Genomic DNA, 18,067 nt, shown 5'->3' on the forward strand with positions numbered 1-18,067 from the left:
CGGTTTTTTCGTCTTGCGAAGCACGGCTATTAACGGCTTAGCGGCTATTAACGGCTTAGCAGCTTTAAGAAAAAGGAAACAAACGTTTCATCTTGCGAAGCAAGCCCATAGGGAAATTCGTCTTGCAGAACGACTGAAAAAAACGGAAAACTCTTTCGTCTTGCGCGTTTTTCGTCTTGCAAGGCATTCGTCTTGCGAGGTACCACTGTATATCTTGCACAATATAGGAACCGGCTCGCCAACTCATACAAATTAGCGTATATGCTCGAGTATAGGCCAATTTTTTCAGCACATTTTTTATGCTGAAAAAGCCCCCTTGGCTTATACTCGAGTGAGGCGGGCGGAGGCAGCGGAGGGACAAGCAGCCTGAAAGGGGCCCTTTCCCGCCGCCGCCGCCACTGCCGGCCTCTTGCAAGGGCAGGCACAGGAGCCGCGGTTGGGAGGAGGACTCATTTTGGGCTCCTCCTTCCTCCTCCGCCGCCTTTGCCACTGTTGGCGGTGGAGGAACAAGCAGCCCAAAAGCAGCCGTTTCAGGCTGCTTGTTCTTCCTCCACCGCTGCCGCCACCACCAGGTTTGTAGTGTGGTGAACTGGCTTATACTCGAGTCAATATGTTTTCCCAGTTTTTTGTGCTAAAATTAGGTGCCTCGGCTTATATTCGGGTCGCCTTATACTCGAGTATATACGGTAATTCCTGGAATTATGAGCATATGTTTTTCCTTGTGTAATTAGAATCGGTATCCAAAATATCTACTGATTCTAAACTTGCAGAGACTTGCATTTAACAATATTGTTCTCCGTATTATTTGACTGATGTTATTACCATGAGTTTAGAAAATAAAATTTTGTAATATTGAAGATTTTAATTTTTTTTCCTCATTTGGGGCGTAGAGCTCAGCTAATATATCATTTTCAATTAGCTTTATCTCTACATTTTTTTTAATGAGTCAGGTACAGGTTCTAGCGGAAAACTGCAAACGGGACCTAAGGGGGAGAAGAAATTGGTGGTAGCTAATGATTCCACATTTGTAAGTAAGACCCAGCTGCATGGTTACTTCCTATCCAAAACATGAATTGCCTTTCAGAATTTGCATCCTCTGCAATGTTTATTAACCAACATTGCGAGGGTAAGAGGAGGGGATTCGGGTGGGTGTTTTTTCCCCCCCTTGCTAGATCCTTTGTTTCACCAGGACAGCTGCATGCCATCTCCACCCCCTCCCAGCCATCCCCTCCTAAAGAAATAATTAAATCCAATTAGGACCGGAAAATAATTTACATTTTAGTTGAATGTAACAAGGAGTTGGGGGTGGGGTGGAATTATCAGACAAAATAAAAAATATAAAAAATAGAACCTTAAAATTTAATGTAACCACCTTGTTCCTCGTTTAGAGCTATGGAGGATGCATTTTACATTCAGAAAGTCCACTTCTTAATGTTAAGTAGTGACGTATTTAACAATAGCAACATATGCAATAAAAAGTGAGCCTATTAGAATTCATTCTTCCATTAATCATTCTCTGAACAAGAGAATCCTGGTCTACTATTACGTATGCTACAATTTGGTTCTGTCCCCTCCATTTATGGTTCATTTAAATGGGTTCCATTGCAACGGATTAGTAAGTAACAGAATCTTGGTATGTGAATGGCAAAAAAATTCCTTGGCATCAGCATATGTTTGCTGATCGAATTTCAGATCATATGTCTTTCATTATTGTGGCTTTGCCTCAAAACTGTTTGCTGCGGTTATGCATGTTGGCCTCAGACACTCCCCCCACTCCACCCCCACCCGTGGAGAGCTTTGAAATCCGAAATATTTGGAGGGGAACAAAAAAAAAGTCAAGGTTCTTTGCCTTTTCTTCTTTTAGAAGCACCTTCCACTTCCCTCAAATTATGCTAAAATTTACTGGACCAATTAAAAATACTGCTTTGGATGGAACCCAGTAATAGGTTGCCCAGTTGCTGTAATAGTGTCATTATGTCAGTATAGCATGAATGTTACATGGGCAAACCCCCCACAAAACTGGTATATGGAGAAGAAAAAGGAGCTATATGGGGGGGGGGGAGAAAGCAAAACCAAAAGAAAATGGAAGATTTTTGAAGTCTTTTTGTCTTTCATTTGGAATTATCTGTACATTTGACATTTGAGAAGTTTCTGAACTGCCACAAATGCACCAGACTTTAAATCTGTGTGCAATTTACTCAGAAACAGAACAAAATCTGCTTACACTTACCAATATGCTTCACTGAGAATGCCATAATGTTTTAAAGCAGTTCAGTGAGGCCATACTGCTTCTTTCTTTCTCTTTCTTTCTTTCTTTCTTTCTTTTTAAGGTAACGAATAAATGCAAGTCTTTATTCTGCTTTGGAGGACTTTGTAATATTTTCATTCTTTAGCATCAGAAAAGCACGTATGGCAATTGTTCACAAATAAATACACTAGAAGCTACAACCAGTAAAAATGCTCTCCTATCTGCTCTACTGGAGTTTGGACAAATCCCTGTACATCATACTGTTGGGTTAGCAGTCCGACAATGAAAGAGAAATGGTTCAAACTTTAAAAAAAATAAACATGTTGATATTGGGTGCCTCTTTCTATTGCTCCAGCACATAGGTGGAAATGCTTACTTCCTTATTGTTCCCAGGATTGGGATTAGACCGACGAGGAGAATGTGGAAGAAGCAGAAGGAAGGATAAATTGTGGAAACCAAAGATGGAGGTTCACACCTTCCGTCTCTTGGAGAGCCTCGTTGGGATCTGAGAAAGGCAATGACTAGCCGATGGGGATCACAGGAACACAGGGAGCTGCCTTAGACCAAGTCAAACCATTAGTCCATCTGGCTCTGTATTGTCTACACTGACTAGTAGTGACTGTCCAGGGCTTCAGAGAGGGGTCTCTCCACGTCGTAACTGGAGAAGCTGGTGATCAAACTTAGGACCTTCTAAATAGAAGGCAGATGCTTACTGAGCTACAGCCCTAGTTGAACCTAAGGCAGCAGAAGGGAACCAGAATGGGAGGGCACAGACCTGTCACCGAGGCCCAGTCAAAACCTCCATAGAGGGCAAACGACTCACCCACCCAGACCAAGTATGTGCTTACAAACACTGCATTCTGGTGAAAAAGTTTCATGAATATCCTTACTATGACTTGCCTATAAAAGCTTGGCGGGAGGGATATGGTAACCTATTGGGACACTTTCATTGCTTCTGCTCAGTTCTGAACTTCTATTTTGGTTTCTGAACTCCTGAACTCCTACAGCTATGCCTGCTGCTGAGCCTGTAGATGTACTGGCCCAAATAAAGATCTCTCTCTTACACACAAGTTAGAGCCTCTGTTGTCATGTTTTGGGCAGGAGTCAGGGCACTTCATATCTTACAAAGCAATTCCATCAAGAAAATGATCACACATATGGAATCAATTATACATACACTTGGACACAGACCAAAGGCTAGGAAGTCAGGAAGGGCAAAACCATTACACACACACACACACACACACGCCCCTGGAACTCATAGATGGACCTCATCAGTTCATCTTACTGCCTAAAAAAGTTCACAAGCTTAATAATTTATTGGTGTTCTGGATACTGTTTCCCAGCTGAATATTAACAACTTCAAACTGAAACATGCTTTTAGCATGGTGTGGCTGGAGTCACAAAGGGCAGCACCAAGTCCCCTTGGAGGTTGAAACGGGAACTTGGTGCTATTTCTTGCAAAACGGCCACTTCTTTGCACAGTTTATTTTCTTTCATTAACCACTTTCTTTCATTAAAGGTATCACTTTTTTGTGACCCAATTTAGTTTGTTAAAGCCAGCAGTAAATGTGTATAAAATAAAAACAAATGAAAACAACAACATCATTAAGAGGCTTAATTTTGGAAGAGCTTGTTGGGGTACAGGAACTGGAAAAAAGTTCCATTAGGGAGCAAAGGCTTAGCACAACTGCATTAAATGTAGTAGCCATGGGCCAGTGAAGGAACAGAGACACATTTCACTCTGCCATCACTGCCCCGTCTCCTCGCCACTTTACACAACCACTTTTAAGTGGTAAGCTGCGGGACTGAGAATATCAATACCAAATTTGAGAATAGAACCTAACCTGGCAAGTTACTACAGATTGGGTGCACTTAGCCCATTAAGATCACACTTGGTGCAGAAGGAAATGTGAGTGCAAGCATTGCCCCCCTATGATTGGCAGGTGTTATGAAGCTTCTGGATTTGCTATGCCTGATATAAATATACCATGCCTGGAGATCAGACCAGTACTTTCTGCATACTTGCTCAAGCTATTTACCGTAAGCAACCTATTCTTGGGAAACCTCTGGGTCGGGATTTCAGTTAGAATGGCCGGGTTAAAAAAAGAGGTAGAAAGAGGTACTGCCTCACTTGCTGAAATTCCCTCTTCTATACAACTGTTAAAAGGTTCGGAAACCCTGTCTTTTCCATCTGGACTCCCTGATTTCAGTACAGTGGTACCTCGGGTTACATACGCTTCAGGTTACATACGCTTCAGGTTACAGACTCCGCTAACCCAGAAATAGTGCTTCAGGTTAAGAACTTTGCTTCAGGATGAGAACAGAAATGGGGCTCCGGCAGCGCGGCAGCAGCAGGAAGCCCCATTAGCTAAAGTGGTGCTTCAGGTTAAGAACAGTTTCAGGTTAAGAACGGACCTCCGGAACGAATTAAGTACTTAACCTGAGGTACCACTGTACAGATGCTTACACAGCCTTGGCCTGACTCTTGACCAAGTGAATGAGCTTCAAGTTTTTCTTTATTTTTGATTCCCCAGGAGAACATGTGCTGCTATATTGTTTTACTGTGCACCCCTCTCCTGTGTTGTTGTTTTTCCTTTATAAGACCTAATTATACCATGCTATGGCAATTCACTTTCTCCAGCTTGGCAAGCGCCAAGCAAACATTTAGCAGATGAAGAGATTGGTTTTTTGAAACTTCACCAAACATCTTCAAGGCTGAGATTATTCTGGCTGACCCAGATTTTCAGTGACCGGGCTTCAGCGTCAATAACTTCCATCGCCTTTCTTGCCCTTTACCATGACAAGCCGGAGCATAATAAACATTCCAAAATAAGCTAATAGGTTACATTTGCATAATGCTTATAAGTTGCAAAATGCAGCTTTTCTTGGCACAAAATTGGTGCCATGTACGTAAAGAATCCATATTTCATTTCTTCAAATAAACAACAACAACCCACAGTATATTCTGTCCTGTACTAACCATTTCATCACACACAAATCAGGTGTGAAAACCACAACTGCAAGTGGGGTTAGATCCTAACGATTAGGAAGTCTGCAGTACATTGGAAACTAGTCACAGGAAGATGAGGAATGGCCTAGATTGACACAGGCACGTATCAGTCCTCATGTGGATTTGCTAACTAAAAGTAGCAAACTAGCTCTCAAGCCATGGTAAGTGTGGGTGGAAGGCTGAGGGACAACAGCTTCTCTCAAAATAAATGTTAGCACAGATCTTGCATATTTAAGCATTCAAACCAGTCGTTTTCAGAACAATCATTGCACTAACCCTATAAGACAGGTCTGTATCATTATCCACATATTGCAGGGGTGTCAAACTCAAATTCATCGGGGGCCGCATCAGCAGTTTGGTCACCCTCAAAGGGCCGGTTGTATCTGTAGGAATGCATGTAAAGTGGAGGTTTCCTGTGTAGAACAGCCGGCGCCGCTAGAGGGCAGACGTTCTCTGGCTTGTAGGCTGCCGCGCATGCGCTGAAGAGGCGGCTTTCTTGTGTAAAAAAAAACACGAGAATAAAAGGTGAAGGCTGGCGGTCAGCGGCAGCTACATGGGCCACATGATGAGGTCTGGAGGGCCGGATTCGGCCCGCGGGCCTTGTGTTTGACACCCGTGAGGTAGACTTTGTGGTCCTGCCTAAGGCCATCTTGACGGTTAATGGCAGAAGCAGCATTTGTTGTGAACCTTGCATCCTCCAGCTGGCTTTTGGCCGCGATGCTACAATGACTCTCAAAAATGGCGAAAAGCAGCTCAGAAACCAGACCAGTTAGGACTTGAGGGGCCATCTCATACATTTTGCAGCAACGTATAAAGGCTTGTGTACACCATGTGGGGAGTTACAGCCAGTCACTCCTCTCTAATTGAGCACAACTGTACAATACTAGTGTTTTCAAACAGTTATTTGTGGCATTCGCATTTTACATTTTTTAGGTGTATGACTACAATACAGTGGTGCCCCGCAAGACGAATGCCTCGCAAAACGAAAAACCCGCAAGATGAAATTCGTAAGACGAATTTCCCTATGGGCTTGCTTCGCAAGACGAAAACGTCTTGCGAGTTTGTTCGCTTTTTTCCTAAAGTCGCTTGAAGAGGCGCAGTTGCGACGGACCGTGCTTCGCAAGACGAAAAACATCGCAAGACAAAAAGACTCGCGGAATGAATTATTTTCGTCTTGCAAGGCACCACTGTACATAGACATATATAATACATTAAGAACGTAAGAAATACTCTCTGAATAAGACCAAATGTCTATCTATCCCATCATCCTGCTTCCTGCTGTGACCAACCAGATGCCCCTGGAAAGTCTACAAGGAAAACATTAAGGCTGCCTCCAGCCAGGGCACCCTTGCATTATTAATATTGTAAACAGATCACAGAGGTATTGTAAGTAGGCCCCTGGCAATAGGTTTTTCGGCTTATTGGATTTCCCCCAGAAATGGAAAAATCCACATTAAATAACGAATCATGTGGGTGCTGGGGGAGGGGAGCTGCATTTACTAACACCAACACCACAACAAGCACTCATTTGGAAGCACCTTAATACAATAATTCACTCTGTGTTGCTTCCTAGCAACTGGTATGCTATGGCATATTGTTTCTGATCCTAGAGGTTACATAGAGCCATCATGACCAGCAGCCATAGATAGCCCTATCCTTTGTGAATTTTATCTAGCCTTCTTTGAATGCCACCTCCCTGCCTCTCTCCACCCCACCCCTCTAACACACAGGCACACACACACACACACTAAATGCTTTCAACACCTGAATCTTAGAAGTAGAATAAACTAGGCAAAAAGTATGCAATTACATGCAAATTTACTTAATTTCCATCATTTCGTCTCAGCATCTAATTTGGGTTTCCTTGATGTGGAATTTTTCTTTGTTTTGTTTTTAAAACCCAGACCCTGTTGCACACACAGGCAGAGAATGAATGGGACACGAGAAAGAAAAAAAGAAACTATAGGCAAGAGGAATATTCAGAGGCCAGGAGCACTCTGCTCCCTTATGAGTGCATCCACACAACTATATACCATATTACCTGGAAGGGAACCTCACTGGCTTCAATGTAATATTAATATATTCGTTACATTCATTGAAAGGGCTGAGACCATTGAGAAGTAGTACTGTTGTTTTTTAATAGTGCCACTTTGCGAACAAGCTTGTAAGAAAATTCATAAGAAAATTCTGTAACCCCTTGTTTCTACATACCTGTGTCAGTCATTTCAGTGAGCTAAGCAAAAGAAAACTAGGAAGAGGCACCAATTCAGCATCAATAAGTAGAGGAAATGAGAGAGGAGGAGGTGTTTTGTCCACATATATATATTCCAGCTATGCGTTATTCAAAATCATAACAATATCCCACACTTACCAGGCGGTCTGTGTGCAACTCTCACATGTACCAAGTGAGTAAATATTCTGCAAGTCTGTTGTAATATTCAACCCTGTGGTTAACTCTGGCATTACTACCCCTCTGAAATTATTTGGATATCAACGGAAGCCAAGAAGAATTAACCACATAATTTTATTCTGTTTTAGTGTCTTACCTTTTGTATGTTTAAAGTATTGCTGTAATTTTTTCTTGATTTTATTGTTTTATCCTTCTGTAAACAGCGTATAACTTTTATGAAATAAAATCAATCAATCTGGGACTTGGATCCCTGCAACTCACGTAGGCTAAAGCCTTCTTCCTGGTGGCCTCCTATGCTAGCAGTTCCCTCCTTAAACATAACAAAGAGTCTTGTGACACCTTGAAAGACTTACAAATTTATTACAGCATGCGCTTTCGTGGACTTTCAATGAAGAAGAGTTTCTTGACTTCCTACTCTTGGATCCATCAACAGATATACTCCGGAACTCTAATTTGGGAATGTGATGTAACCCAGAGCCCCGGTGTGGCAAGGTGGAGCTGCCCACTCAACATGTCCGTAGTGCAGCAAGGCTGGACTGTGCAGGTACATGAGTGGAAGTGCCAGATTGGCTCCACCCGTGTGTGTGCACTGCTGAAATCTCACCACCACCCTGCCCTCCTACATCCAGGAGCGGCAGCCACACCTGTGTTGGGAGGGCAGCTCCATCCCTCCTCATGGGCCACTACTGGGTTGTAAGGTGTACACCTAATTCATGCAGGCTGCCCTGGACTTCGCCATTGTTCCACATGAACAATGAAACCGAAACAAGTTTTTATATGTGCTTTTGCTGTTAATTGCTTTGAGAAGTTTCCCGGGAAGTGATTCATGAATGAAATTAATTAATTAATTGTGCCTTACACCGTGTTGGGAAAGGGCCATAGCTCAGAGATAAAGCATAGGCTTTGTATGTAGAATGTCCCAGGTTTAATCTGCACTGCAGCTGGGAAAGTCTCTGCAAGCCGGAACAGATAATAGTGAGCGAAATGAACCAATGGTCTGGCTCAGTCTAAGGCAACATCCCGTGTCTCACATATGTACAAACACACATACACACACATTACATTACATTACATTTAAGGACTACATTTTAGAGGGAGGGAGTACAAGAAGGAAACCAAGGTGGTGTGTTCCAGGTTTTATTTTTTTCTAATGGAAGAACAAAGTCTCCACACCATCTCATTAAGCAAACATTTCAGTAAATCATTTGAAAAAGTGAGAGATTGCATTGCATTCCATTTTACTATTATCAGCCCTCTGGCCGGGGGGGGGGGGGGGGACAGGGAAACCTAGTGCATTTCATCCTTCTATGCCTGTTTTACCTAAGAGGGGGGCATGTGCTAGCTATAGACCGAGCTATGGCTGAAATTTGTTAAAAGAAATGTCTCCCCCAAATGGGAGCAATTTAATTCTACACTTCCACAAACTGTACTTAACATTAAAAGAGAACGGATAAAACATATTTAATTACTCCAGGTTACACTTCTAATTCCTCAATTCACTAAAGGAAACTTGGCAAGAAAGAAGGCATCATTTTGTTGCTTTCGACTGAAGCATCCGAGGGAGAAGAGCTACTGAGGCAGCTAATACACAAAACATGATCAAAAGTGATTAACAACAGCTTCATATGCAAATTGCATTAATGAAGGAGTGCAAAGTCATCATGTAAATTAAATATGTCAAATCTCTTGGTGAACTTTCAATCTTGAGGAAGGGAGGGAGGTTGAAAACACACTGCTTTAATTTTTTTTTCTACATCATCAATTTTCTGAGATTGGAAAAAAAATCTAAGAATCTTAGCGCTATAAACAATTTTCACCTTTCCCCCCCTCCCCTCTCTCTCCCCCTCTCCTGCAGCAGCCTGACAGTTTGGCCTGATGTGTGCAGACTGCACATGTTAATAGGCCAATCAAAAATGCAAAACAATTCGCAATTACTGCAAGGACCTAATGGTCATTAGAATTTACAACTAGGTAATGAACTAAAGTCTGCCCACACCATGCATATTCATAAAGCAATTTAGCCTTTGAAGATTAAAGAAGTGCTTAAAATTCAAATGAGCTTTAGCAAATTATCAGGAAGATTCATCCAAAAAGCAAAAAGGGTTTTTCTTCCTATGATTTCCTCCTCCTTTTTTTAAAATGCAAAATTGTTCTCTCTTCCAGACTGCAATTCAACTTCAACAGAGGCCTCCGAGTCAAGCTAAAGGCGCAGAAGACAAACAGAGGCCGAAAAACAAATGCGGAGGACTTTGTTCAGAAACCTAAGCCCTTCAGAGCCAAACATATCTCTAAACATGGTAATTTATCAAAAGCAACACAGACTCGCTTATGGGTGATATTGTGAGCTGCTCTCAGAGAACAGATTAACAAGATTTCTGCCACCCTCCAAAGAAAAAAATAAGAAGAAACCACTCTCCCCTCCGGACAAATCTTCCATGTAAACATCAAATGTATTATAAAAACATTCTCATCAAAGTACACTGGTATTAATTTTTTAAAAAGGAAGAAAGAAAGAAAAAGTTTGCTCTTTGAAAAGAAGGGGTAAGTCAGAATGGCTAGGAAGGAATGAAAATGAAGGCAAACGTTTAAGAGCATGATAAAGTTGTTTGATTTTGTGTGATATTTAGAAAAATCTAAACACCTGCCATTTTTAGATGATCGGTTCCAAGGAGGATGTCAGCTGACGGGGAGTGGGATTGTCAGTTATATAAGCCCATGATGTAGGAATCTACTTCCTAAAAACTGTCGATATTTAATGGCAAATCCTAGTGGGTATTCTCTGAAGTAGACCTATAGAACTCAAGGCTCACTGAAGTAAGCACTGCTCAACATATCTAAGATTCATGGTGGCATGGAGAGATGTTACATTTACCAGAGTCTCATTTAATATAGCAGTAACAAGAAAAACAATAACAATAATCTCCGTTTGCCTCCAAATACACATGTCAGGCAACCTCTATGTTCTGCTGAGATTGGGATCTCGATAGAATTCCCGGGGATAGCTGGGGCCTGAAAATAATTAATGGTAGGTACTGCCATCAGCACAAAAATTCCTGTCATTGAAACGCCGAGGTGCAATTCAAACATTGCTACATGGTGAAAAAAATGCCTCCTTGTTGTAACCATTGGTTTTCCACACTGGTCAGCCAGCTTGCCTGGTAATTACGAAAGCCACCCCACACAAGGTTATGTTCAACAATGGCAAAGGTACTCACCTATAATGCTGCAAACCCACGTGAGAAGGCAATTCCAGCTGTGATTTGACGCTCCCGTTATGTATTGGCGGGTGTTTTCCCCATCAGCAACTGAGTCACACCTAACAAAGCCTTAGTATCTTCTGGAAGCAACACAGCTATATTTATTTTAGCAGGTGTTTGGTGGCCAAAAAACCAGTAGGAGATTATTTCGGCAATTGTTTCTTTACAGCCTATATTTTGCAAGGTAAGCTGCCAATTGATTCAGGAAAATTTTCAGTCATTTAAACACCTACCTTTTAATCGATTCATCAAGTTTAAATAAATGTGCATATTCCCAAAGACAATATTTGGCGGCTTCTTGTGATGTTGAAAGAACTGTAAGACGACTACAATTCAATATGCAAAAGCTATCATTCAATATTAGGACACCTTTATGATTTTCTTTTTAATTACCTATTATAGTATGCCATCAAGATCAAACTAGCCTCAAAAAATGAGTAAGCTCTTCATTCTCAAAACCACTGGGTAAAATGTGTACCCCACCAATCAACTTAAGCTTTACAGAACAATACTATGGAGGGGAGGGGAGGAAAATCTGGGGTGGAGTTACCACCACTTCCAGAGCCTCAGGGCAGGAAGCGGAGGGTGCAGCTTTTCAGAGAGTGGAGGGTAACTCCTTTCCCTTTGGTTTGTTTCCTAACGCAACTGACTACAATGGGGCGGAATCAACTACCCAAACTCTAGAAGTGGTGTAGTTTCGGGATTAAAAAAAACCCAACAGGATCCTGTGGATTTACAGCTTCTCAGGCACCCCAGCACCCCAAGATGCCTTGCTTTTAACCCCCGCTGCTGGCAGGACAGAAGTGGAGTTTTTCACAGCACCGCTGAAGGAGACCTCCATAAGCAGATAGGTCATTCCACCCGTGGGCCTCTCTTTCTGCAAACAGAGCAGTACCTCCAACACATCCTATGGCCCCCTTGGCCAAGCTTCTGGGGAGCATAAGACTGTATCTTACACTGACCAATCCAGTATAGTGATTCCAGTTTGCAGCCCTATGATATACCAATGGTTATATATTAAAAGGACAAAGATACCTGTCCTTATAAATAAATATAATGGGAGGAGATTTTAGGAGGGTGTTGGGCACTGCAGGGGAAAAGGGGGGCACTCAAAAACCGCCCCTCTCCATTCGGACAACACATTCCTTCCACCAGCAATCATTCACCACTGGGTACCACTGACATACTTACACACACACATATTCTGTGTGTGTGTTATTGCAAGCCACCTGATGCTACAGGATAAAGCATACGACAAACACAAATCTTCACAACCCTCTCAACCCAATCCACCCCCGGTTTTACAACTAGTAGTAACTAGTTGTAAATCCCCTCCCTCTTCCCCACTTTTACACCTTTCCAGTTTAATGTGTTTGGTTTGCAAATATGCCCTCCTGATTAAAAAGATGTCTGAATATGTGCCATGAAGATAATAGGTGCCGTTGAGAGAAGGACCACACAGTGGCTTATACCGCTGCTTTGTCTTGAGATAACTGTGACATTAGGAAAACATCTTGAGTACTTGGGTTTTCTAAGAAAAGGGAAAGTCATCTGCCTTCAAGGTGAACTGTCATTGTCAGCTTCTTGCAAAGCCATATAATTTCATGTTCTCCAACTCTTTCCAAGTACAGTATCCCAATACCTAATCATTACTTACGGTCTCTGAGAATACCACAATCCTGGCCATCTTTACTTCCTAGACTGTCTTTCTCCTCAACACGTCCTTCGCTAACTCATCACATCTTAATGTTTATTAGAAAGACTAGGATTCAGGACTGCGTGAAAGGCGCCATCAACAGACATCTGTATCAGCTACAGGTTTCCAGTTTGGACCAATTCCTTTTGACACTAACATTACTTTACATGAGTCAGGCAGGAGGAGGGTGGATATGGAATGTGACAGAGTAAATCGAAATCGGATTAAAAACAAAAGTTTAGACACTAGCAGGGAGATGCCTGGCGATGGCTCTTGAAGGCAAAATTGCTCAAGCTGTCTTCACGTCACATCCCTTTTGAACACTTCACTTCCTAACTCTGGGCTGCTTCCAATATTGCACGTTACATGCATGATACACGTGGCAGAAAGTCTTATGTGTGAAATAAACTTCTTTAAAAAATCTGTAACAAGAAAAAGTAAATACTAGTCACCTGTATAGTATAAATTATGCAAACATTGCATGGTATATTCTGCAGTTGTTGGCTTTTTTGCATAAATTATTTTCCTAGTTATGGTGAAGGGCTGGGGAACATGCACAGGGCAAAGAATGACTAGTCCTATTAATATGCCCTCCTGTGTGTATTTTTTTTTAGCAAGGAACAACCAAACACTTTCAGCCAAAGCAGAGGTGGCACAATTGATCCACTTAGGAACTGATTTAATGGTTTCTTTTAGAGTAAGCAACAACTGTCCAGGGTCTGATCTGGACTGGGACCCTTAGAGAGGCAAAAAGGGGGCTTTAGCCCTTTGTATTCCACTGTGGTCATATAGTCTAGGTTGGGGGCCCTGCTTCTGCTATTAGATTTGGGAGCAACGTTCCCACTGATGAATGGAAGCTTTCCTTCCAATGCAAATAGCAGGTGCAATTAGGTCAAGAGTTAAAGCCTTTCCATCGTCTCTGATAAGATCTAAACCACACTTGATATTTAGTCTACAATCAGTAAGCTCCACTGAATTCAATAAGACTTACTTCCGAGCAGGCATGGTTAGAACTGTGATGTTGCTCTTTCTAAAAATAATGATTCACACAATTACTAAGTGATCAAATCTTAGTTTGGCCCTTTCAAGCAAATGTTCGCATCTATAGAAACTTGCAAAGAAGGAAAAAGGCAGAAAGATGAATCTTGCACTAAATAACAAATGGGTTTTTTTTTTTGCCTACATTGGTTCCCTGGAGTGATTACCAGAGGAAAACAAACAGTTTTTGTATGACATATTCAAGTGCACAAGTAAAACATGCTACAAACCCCAGCCTCCCTCCCTTGCCAATGTCGAGGTGTGGTCGCCTGGAACACAACATATCAAAAGTTGCAGTACAAATTTAACAAATAAACAGCCCAAATAGAAAAAGGCCAAGGCACAATGATTAAACCTTGCACATCATGGGAAATGCAAAAGGCAGACAAACAACAGCATCTCCTGTGAGTGAGCAAATTATTTTTCATACAGAATTTTGAAGGGGAAAAAATCTATTGGTACAAATAAGCATGTGCCTGTACTAACTTGTTAAAGCCATCAACGTATATGTAGACTAGGTCTTGTTCCCCTCTTTTCCTTTTTTTTTTTTTACCAGTCACACAAGCTCTAAGATCAGAAGAAACACCATCCCCTTTGAAGATCCTCAAAATGCAGCAATTTAAAAGGGACATCAGTTGTTTTCAAAGATCCATGAGTATCTTTATAAGAATTTAATTTTTCTTTATTGACCACCTCTTACCTCTCCCCAAGCCGCCTCACTTAACGGTACACAAAACCTATCAGTAAATAAAATGATGTACAGTTTATTACCAAATAGTAACACTTCTCAGTAAGTCTTTAGGAGGTACTATATGCTTATGATGCAAAAAAAAAAGCATTATTACTGGAATATGTGTGCAGTCGACAAAGAGCTATTTTATGGAGCCTTCTTAGGACAAAACAAAATAAAACAAAGAACTGTAATAACAAGGGATAGGAATGGTTTAGGTCAAATCATCACAACCCTTAAGATGGTTTTGCACTACCATTTTGGGGCTGATGGAATCCAAAACTATCTCAAGCGGACCAGGTTGGAGGGTGTTATTTTAGGCCTAAGTACTGAAAATATTTCAGATTCATCATCTATCTGATTTGAAACTCCCTCTCAGGACTCATTTAACCCGCTGCTATGTCTCATGCTACTGCCTTCAAATCCCTCTTCAAAACCTTCCTTTTCCATGACAAACCCTTCAGACTAACTTTTTAATCCTCAGAAATCAGCAGAAAGGAAGCCTGAATATATGCGCATTTTTCGCGCATTTTTCCCTTGTTAATCTCTCCTCTTGTCTCCACACCCTCTGCCTGCCAAAACTGAGACCTGGTTTGTACATTTCACCAGGCTACTGGTGGTAGTTTCTTGAGGTAGAGGAGAGGGAACAGGCACACTGTGTGGCCCAATCACACAGATAATCAGCTGTTTTGTTGTTGAGTTTATATGCCGCCCTATACCCAGAGGTCTCAGGGCAGTTCACAGAAAAATTCAAAATATAAAAACACAAAATACATAATCAATTTTTAAAAAACAACAACAACCCAATAACCCCCCCCCAAACCCCACATTTTAAAAGGGCACAGGATGTCAATCAAATCAAATAAATCAAAGGTGCCAAGTGAACTTCCCTGGGGAGAGCATTCCACAAACAGGGAGCCACTGCAAAGAAGGCCCCGTTCTCGTGTTGCCCACCCTCCGGACCTCTCGAGGAGGAGGAACACGAGAAAGGTTTGTGACGTCTTCTTCCATTCTTTGATGGGGGGGGGGGGACTATACAAATCAGGCAGCCTTGTGAAGAAACAGTGTCACCACACGTGGTATGCTGCACATAAAACGCAGAAAGGGAGAAGACCAACTCACTCTTCCACAACACAGAGATTCTTGCCAGTCACCGAAAATACAAATTTAAGACTTAAAATATCACCATCCTAACTAACAGTGTGGTAAATAATAATAATAATAATAATAATATACAAAGATTTAACACTTTCCTGAGTAGCTCCAATGAGAAACAAATACAAATCTCTGTATGTCAGGGGTAGACTGTCTTGCATAGTCCAACTTATTTATTTATTGAAAGGGACCTCACGTTTCAACTGCCTTGCCACATTTCGTCAGCTGCTAAACCGTGATCTATAAAATGGTTCTGTATGTGAAATATAAAATACATGAAATACTGTCAAGCTGCCTATTTTATTTTGTAAATATTGTGCTTAGTGCTGGAAAACAACTAAACGATATATATATATATATTCATTATCTGGGATTTCTAAAAACAAAAAAGTCCATTCTTAATATTGTTGTTGTTGTTTTAAAAAAAGCTTGATGATGCTTTTGTGAGAAATCCCCTGAAGACAGTAGGCAATTTCTCTTTAGTGTGACATAGTCAACACTCCTGTTAGAAAAGAAACTGTATTTTCTTCTATTTTACTTTTCATCCGATTTGGAGAAATGGAATAGAATTTACACTAATGCCTTGGAACCAAAGTAAAGTTTTTTTTAAAAAAAAAATAGCAGTTCAATTCTCACTAGTATTTGTTTGAAAAAGGAAAAGGAAAAGGGGGGGAAGCCCTTCTTCAGCAGAAATATTGATACTGATTTCAGCTAAGCACCGTCTACTTCAGTTGCCCATAGTTCTTACCATTAGGAAAAAGGCTTTAGATTTTTCATTCTGAAAGAGAAACTATTGGCTTACTTTCGATACAAGGCAAAAGAAAAGAAACTCAATCTTTCAAGTTGTTGGTTTTTTTTAATCAAATTTGGTGTGGAATAGACCAAGTTCATCTGTGTGGGCTACAAGTAATCAGCCATTCATAAGCCCTGCACATTTTTGCTAGCCATACTTATTAACTGGCGGGAATTTTAATCTGTGATTAAAGCTATCATTGATTAATCACATCAATTCATCACTTAAAGCTTGCAATACTAATTACGTTTTACCTTGCTAATTAAACCCAACTGAAGCTACCAACCCAAAATTCAAGCTCTCAGGCAAACAAAGACCCCAGTACTTGCATTTCTTAAAACAGAACCTAGAATGCTATTTCGGATTTCTGTTATTGTTTAAAAATAATTGTTGGTGTTGGAGTGAAGGGCCAATTTAACTGAGCTTTTGAATCATGTTGTGTGTGCTTTTAAATATATATATATATATATATATATATATATATATATATATTTGCTTTCGTATATATATACGAAAATATATATATATATATATATATATTCTAGCTCTAAGATCAAATTGTCGGTGTAACCATTCCACAGTGGCATTAAAGAACTGAGAGCATATAAACAAGAGCTCATTGTTTATAACTGACCAGCTCTCCCCGGATATCCCTTCGTCATCATGTTCAACGTTCAACTATTCCAGGGTGAATTCAAGGAGTGGTGCCGATTTGTAGCAAAATAACACACTGACAATGCCTATCTGCAAAACAAGCAGCACACTCTAAAGGAGCTTCTCCTCAATGGCAATCTCACGGAAAGATTAAGATCCGATTGCTTTCTTGATGCTAAGGCTGCTATTTTGTTATCTCAACTGAAAAACATGATATTCAATCTGCATAGTCAAGGGGTAAACAGATACAGATATGGTTATAGATGATAAAATATATAGATAACACCTGATCCAAACTTGGTTTACATATATTCATTCAATATAGAAAAGTGTATTTGTTTAAACAGCAATCTGTACAGGTAAAGCTCCCACTGTGATTGCATCAGACTATTTAGTCTGGTTCTCTAGGGAAGAGAACGGATACCTCCATGCACAGTCTGAAAACTTCAAATTCAACATCTTACTGACAACTCATTTCTTTCCACCATTAGAAAATGCATATAGTTGTTAAAGGGGAAGGCACTTTCTTCTTTGTCTCCTCTGTACATTTTGCTAAACTTTGACAGCTGTTGCTTCTGCTAAATGAATGCATTATTTTAAAAGTGGGTGGGTGTCAGAACAGCCCCTCCCCAAATATAAATTTTGATTTAGCTTTGTTGTAAACCTCAAGACAACAGAGAACCAACTCCGAATATAAGGACCAGGTTGCTTCTTTTTTTGGCAGTGAGCAAAAGAGACTGCAGAACATAGCATATGTTAACTCTGTTTCCTTTGTTTTAATCAGATGAAGGGGCTGCTGTTGCCTTTAAGAATTAATGTGTGGCCATTCTTGAGCAAAACGAAAGATTTCAACAAGTAACAGGAAGATATTTCTCATCACGCCATCCTCACATTTATCTCTGTCCATCTCTGTATTCATTTGTTTAAAACGTAAAGGAAGGGGTGGGGAAGAGGAGAGAGAAAAGGTCTTATTCTTATATAAAATTGGATGAAAAATAAAAAGGGGCTGTTTTCATTTTATCTCAGATCACAGAAAACAACCCTGTGGAAAATATGGCATACTGAACATTTCC

The 18,067-nt window shown here is 40.8% G+C and overlaps 1 protein-coding gene and 1 long non-coding RNA gene across 4 annotated transcripts in view; one reads left to right on the forward strand and one right to left on the reverse strand.

Annotated features, from left to right (window-relative positions):
- Positions 1 to 18,067, reverse strand: part of BCL11A (BCL11 transcription factor A) — a 267,794-nt gene that overhangs the window by 124,208 nt on the left and 125,519 nt on the right. The window lies entirely within an intron of this gene.
- Positions 448 to 10,659, forward strand: LOC310842181. Its single transcript, XR_014562972.1, has 6 exons — positions 448 to 2,740; positions 3,158 to 3,205; positions 3,256 to 3,932; positions 3,981 to 5,580; positions 5,886 to 6,215; positions 6,459 to 10,659. It is a non-coding gene; the product is annotated as an uncharacterized lncRNA (long non-coding RNA).

This window comes from Podarcis gaigeae, assembly GCF_964106915.1.
Source record: "Podarcis gaigeae genome assembly, chromosome: 3".
Lineage (NCBI taxonomy): Eukaryota > Metazoa > Chordata > Lepidosauria > Squamata > Lacertidae > Podarcis > Podarcis gaigeae.